We start from the raw sequence: 6,000 nt of genomic DNA on the forward strand, positions 1-6,000 counted from the left end.
GGAGGGGGGGATAGCTCAGTGGTTTGAGCATTGGCCTCCTAAACCCAGGGTTGTGAGTTTGATCCTTGAGGGGGCCATTTAGGGAACTGGGGCAAAAATCTGTCTGGGGATTGGTCCTGCTTTGAGTAGTGGGTTGGCCAAATAACCTCCTGAGGTCCCTTCCAACCCTGCTATTCTATAATGCAAACTGCAAGTGCCACAGTTTCCATTATTGGTTGTGCAGCACTGGCCCTGTGCTAGGTGTTGTACAGAACAAAGACAAGTCCCCATTATACTGGTTTCTTGTTCAGTAGCATTTACAGTCTCTGATCAAGCTCAAGGCCCTGTTGTGTTAGGTGCTGTACAGACAGAGAAGAAAGCAAGTTCCCTGCCCCAAAGAGCTTGCATTTGAAAGACACAGAGAAGCCAGGACCCACTGGAGCTGCACCAAGAAGGACATAAGGTGGAGGGTTTGGGTTTGGTGATTGTTCACCCCCTGCTTGTGGACATTGCAGGAGAAGTGAGTCTTTGGAAAGAGCTTTCAAGATAAACCCAGGTCAAATGCATGTGGCAAAAGACCACCTTGGCTTAACCACGAGATCTTGCACGATCTAAAAAATAAAAAGGAGTCATATAAAAAATGGAAACTAGGACAGATTACAAAGGATGAATATAGGCAAACAACACAGGAATGCAGAGGCAAGATTAGAAAGGCAAAGGCACAAAATGAGCTCAAACTAGCTACGGGAATAAAAGGAAACAAGAAGACTTTTTATCAATACATTAGAAGCAAGAGGAAGACCGAAGACAGGGTAGGCCCACTGCTTAGTGAAGAGGGAGAAACAGTAACAGGAAACTTGGAAATGGCAGAGATGCTTAATGACTTCTTTGTTTCGGTCTTCACCGAGAAGTCTGAAGGAATGCCTAACATAGTGAATACTAATGGGAAGGGGGTAGGTTTAGCAGATAAAATAAAAAAAGAACAAGTTAAAAATCACTTAGAAAAGTTAGATGCCTGCAAGTCACCCGGGCCTGATGAAATGCATCCTAGAATACTCAAGGAGCTAATAGAGGAGGTATCTGAGCCTCTAGCTATTATCTTTGGAAAGTCATGGGAGACGGGAGAGATTCCAGAAGACTGGAAAAGGGCAAATATAGTGCCCATCTATAAAAAGGGAAATAAAAACAACCCAGGAAACTACAGACCAGTTAGTTTAACTTCTGTGCCAGGGAAGATAATGGAGCAAGTAATTAAGGAAATCATCTGCAAACACTTGGAAGGTGGTAAGGTGATAGGGAACAGCCAGCATGGATTTGTGAAGAACAAATCATGTCAAACCAATCTGATAGCTTTCTTTGATAGGATAACGAGCCTTGTGGATAAGGGTGAAGCGGTGGATGTGGTATACCTAGACTTTAGTAAGGCATTTGATACGGTCTCGCATGATATTCTTATCGATAAACTAGGCAAATACAATTTAGATGGGGCTACTATAAGGTGGGTGCATAACTGGCTGGATAACCGTACTCAGAGAGTTGTTATTAATGGTTCCCAATCCTGCTGGAAAGGTGTAACGAGTGGGGTACCGCAGGGGTCTGTTTTGGGACCGGCTCTGTTCAATATCTTCATCAACGACTTAGATATTGGCATAGAAAGTACGCTTATTAAGTTTGCGGATGATACCAAACTGGGAGGGATTGCAACTGCTTTGGAGGACAGGGTCATAATTCAAAATGATCTGGACAAATTGGAGAAATGGTCTGAGTTAAACAGGATGAAGTTTAACAAAGACAAATGCAAAGTGCTCCACTTAGGAAGGAAAAATCAATTTCACACATACAGAATGGGAAAAGACTGTCTAGGAAGGAGTACGGCAGAAAGGGATCTAGGGGTTATAGTGGACCACAAGCTAAATATGAGTCAACAGTGTGATGCTGTTGCAAAAAAAGCAAACATGATTCTGGGATGCATTAACAGGTGTGTTGTGAGCAAGACACGAGAAGTCATTCTTCCGCTCTACTCTGCTCTGGTTAGGCCTCAGCTGGAGTATTGTGTCCAGTTCTGGGCGCCGCATTTTAAAAAAGATGTGGAAAAATTGGAAAGGGTCCAAAGAAGAGCAACAAGAATGATTAGAGGTCTTGAGAACATGACCTATGAAGGAAGGCTGAAGGAATTGGGTTTGTTTAGTTTGGAAAAGAGAAGACTGAGAGGGGACATGATAGCAGTTTTCAGGTATCTAAAAGGGTGTCATAAGGAGGAGGGAGAAAACTTGTTCACCTTAGCCTCTAAGGATAGAACCAGAAACAATGGGTTTAAACTGCAGCAAGGGAGGTCTAGGTTGGCCATTAGGAAAAAGTTCCTAACTGTCAGGGTGGTTAAACACTGGAACAAATTGCCTAGGGAGGTTGTGGAATCTCCGTCTCTGGAGATATTTAAGAGTAGGTTAGATAAATGTCTATCAGGGATGGTATTTGGTCCTGCCATGCGGGCAGGGGACTGGACTCGATGACCTCTCGAGGTCCCTTCCAGTCCTATAATCTATGAATCTATGAATCTAAGAGCTGACATCATTCTCAAGCAGCGGGCTCCCTCTGTACTAGCAATCAAGCGTGGGTTTTTTAAACTGCAGCTTAGTGAGGTCCTGCAACAGAGTCTTTGTGCCTTCAGTAACGTATTTACCAACAGCTGCCCAGGGAATTCCAACTCCACAGACTACAGGAGCGCAGCAGCAAAGGATGACGTAAGTTAGCTGTGTGGGGCCCCTGGTGGCAGCACCACGCTCGACTCCTCATAAAATCTGAGAACATTGATGGCAAAAAAATAAAAGCCCAGATTTTCAAACTGTGGGGCCTAAAGTTAAGTGCAGAAATTTAGCTTAAGGCACCTAAATAAATCACCTGATTTCAAGTGATCAGTGCCCAATAGCTGCCACTAATTTCAGTATATGTATCCACCCACACAAACATACACACTATATGTATATATTATAAAACAGAGACACTCAGTCATACAATCAGTGGGGAAATTGGTCTGGAAGAAGTCATTATTATCACCCAGTCATACCATTTCCACCTTCTACTCCCTCCTGTATTGTTTTTCAGACAGCGAGTTCATTCCCTTTCTTAGACAAACACTACAAGTAAAAGGAGCAATAGCCAGTGTGTGACTGGGTGCCCTGTGGCTCACACACGACCCATTCTGGGGACAGTACGTGTCACAATAATGAACTGTGGCAATACCGTCGGCTGGGCACAGATACCTACAAAGCCCTGCCGAAGGCCCGGTTTGAGGCATTCCGAAGGGAACTGAACCAGGTTTAATAGCCACTTTGGCTGTAACTGGAATCTTTTGCTAGAACCACGTGATGAGTGGAACGCTTTGCTGCAGAGACAAAGGGCCAAAGCCTGCCTCCCCTGAGTTCAGTGAGAGCTTTTGGTTTCAATGGAACGAGGATTTTGCCCAGTACAATGTACAGTAAAAGCTGTGTTCTCCAGCACTTTTCCAACCGGAAATCGCTATAAACTGGGATTTCTGATCTTCACTGAAAGTCCGGTTTATAGTCCGGTTGGTGCGGGGCCAGCAGACTCCCTACCTGGCTCTGCATGGCTACCCGGAAGCAGCAATATGTCCCTGATGCTCCTAGGTGAAGGCGCAGCAGGCAGTTCTGCATGCTGCCCCTGCCTTGCCCCGCCCTGAGCGCTGGCTCCGCAGCTCCCATTGGCTGGGAAGCATGGCCAATGGGAGCTGCGGGGGCGGTGCCTGTGGTTGGAGGCAGCGTGCAGAGCCGCCTGGCCACGCCTCCACCTAGGAGCAGCAGGGACATGTTGCCCCTTGCAGGGACCCACCGGAGGTGAGTGCTGCTCGGATCCGGCTCCCTGCACCCCTTCCCATGCCCCAACCCCCAGCCCTGAGCCCCCTCCCACACCCAAAAATACCCTCCCAGAGCCCATGTCCCGCACCCAGTTCTGCACCCCAACCCCCAGCCCTGAGCCCTCTCCTGCACCCAAACTCTCTCCCTCTTAGTTAACCGGAATGTTTTATTTACTGGCAGCCCCCATTCCTTCAATATGCCAGATAACGAAGCTGTTACCGTATAGTCTTTGTATTACTGTCCTCTCAGTGGCTGGAGCGAGGTTCCCCCAGGGATACAGGAGGGTTCTTTGAATGGGTCTCAGACCTATTGTCGACCTTTGTCTTGGACTCTGAGGGCCAAAGGCATCGCTAAGATCCTAGTAGCCCGTTGGTGTCAGTGGAGTAGTTACACCAGGAGTGGATGTGGATGCCTTGTGCACATACACTGGATGGCAGATCAATGCAAGTTGCACTAATTCCATACCATTTACACCTGGTTTCTGACCAGCAGCCACCCAAGCTGTAACCTCCCCCACCATTTATATCCTTGCTGGGTCTGGCCCAGACACGTCCATTTACCCCAGGCTGCACTGGGCCCAAGAGCTACATGGGAAGCAAATTTAGGAGCAAAGCATGGAAAAGCACCTGCAGCCCCAGCGGGTTTCATGTCCCCTCTGTCCCGGAGGGCAGGTTTGGAAGCAGTCAATACAGAGAAGGGAAGTGTAGGTGGGGAGGGGCCGGGGAGAAGATGGAATAATGTGTCCCTGATAATCCGCTGCTGCCAATAAACTCGTCAAACTCAAGGTCTGTTTGCAAATAACTCCTGGAGAGCAAAATGGCTGCGGCTGTGAGGTCAGAGGTTTAGTCTGTGTGAAATTCACCCTGGGCAGCATGCAGGCTCATGGCCTGGACCCCACGAGCTCTCCACTTCCATCTGTCTTCCTCGTGGGCTGTGTCAGCACCCCCCAGCAGCTCTAGAACCCCATCAGGGTGGTAACCAATGGCTGAAGGGAAAAGCCCCCCAGCTCTGGGAGGGGGAGAGCCCTGGCTGAGGCTGGCATCTCTATAAATGCCAGCCGGCTAATTAATGCCCAGGGTAGAGCTGCCCCTCTGCGGTGAGAGGGGAGAATGGCATTGTTAGCAGAAGCAGCTTTTGCTCTGACTTGAGTCTTTGCCAGGCAAACGGAAGGTGGGAAAGTTTGGTTCAGAGCTGGCTCGTCTCTCGTGCTAAGGTGAGCCCTCCCGCCACTGCCTTTGTATCCGAGAGACGCGCTTCCAGTCGAAATACGCCGTGTTCACGGACGCTGTAGATTGCACAGTGAGACACTGCAATGTCAGACCGTGCCAAGCATAAACATGCAGGTGCGGGTTTAACTCTGCACCCAACATGTATCCTGGATTTTTCTATAGTGGCTGCGTCTTGTGCTCTAGAATCCAAGTTCCAATTCAAAACAAAATTAAGTCTCTAACTCACACGGTTGCAACCTCTTCACCCCCACACCCCAAAAAACAACAACAAAAAACAACCCACCTCCCAAAATAAAATCCACCCCCTTTAAAAGTGACCCAATGTAACCAGTGCAGAATGTCTCCTGGAGCATTCAGACAGCTTGAAACTGTATCTCCGGCAGACATGAACTGCTACATTTAGCTGAATGACATGTTGACTCTGAAACCTAATGACAACATTGTAAATGTCTATGGGGAGGGATAGCTCAGTGGTTTGAGCATTGGCCCACTAAACCCAGGGTTGTGAGTTCAATCCTTGTGGGGGGCCATTTAGGTATCTGGGCAAAAATTGGTCCTGCTAGTGAAAGCAGGGGACTTGACTCCATGATCTTTCAAGGTCCTTTCCAGTTCTATGAAATAGGTATATCTCCATATATACATATTATGTTGTTGATGATTTTTGCTGATCAAAGCAGGTAAGAAAGAAACCGGATGAACCTATTATGACGATCTCCACAGTCTACAGCAAGTGGCATCTCATTTCGGCATTCTGTGTGGATGGGCTTAGGAGCAAACTGTAGCCCCACCTAAGCTAACCCCCTACCGAAATCTCCAGCACTAAAGTGTCTGTGATTGAACTGAGTTGCATGCAGGCTTGCGGGAAACAGTTGACTCCCTACAGGAAATCTCAGCCCTTATGGAGAATACCTGTGATTTCT

Source organism: Malaclemys terrapin, chromosome 3, assembly GCF_027887155.1.
Source record: "Malaclemys terrapin pileata isolate rMalTer1 chromosome 3, rMalTer1.hap1, whole genome shotgun sequence".
NCBI lineage: Eukaryota > Metazoa > Chordata > Testudines > Emydidae > Malaclemys > Malaclemys terrapin.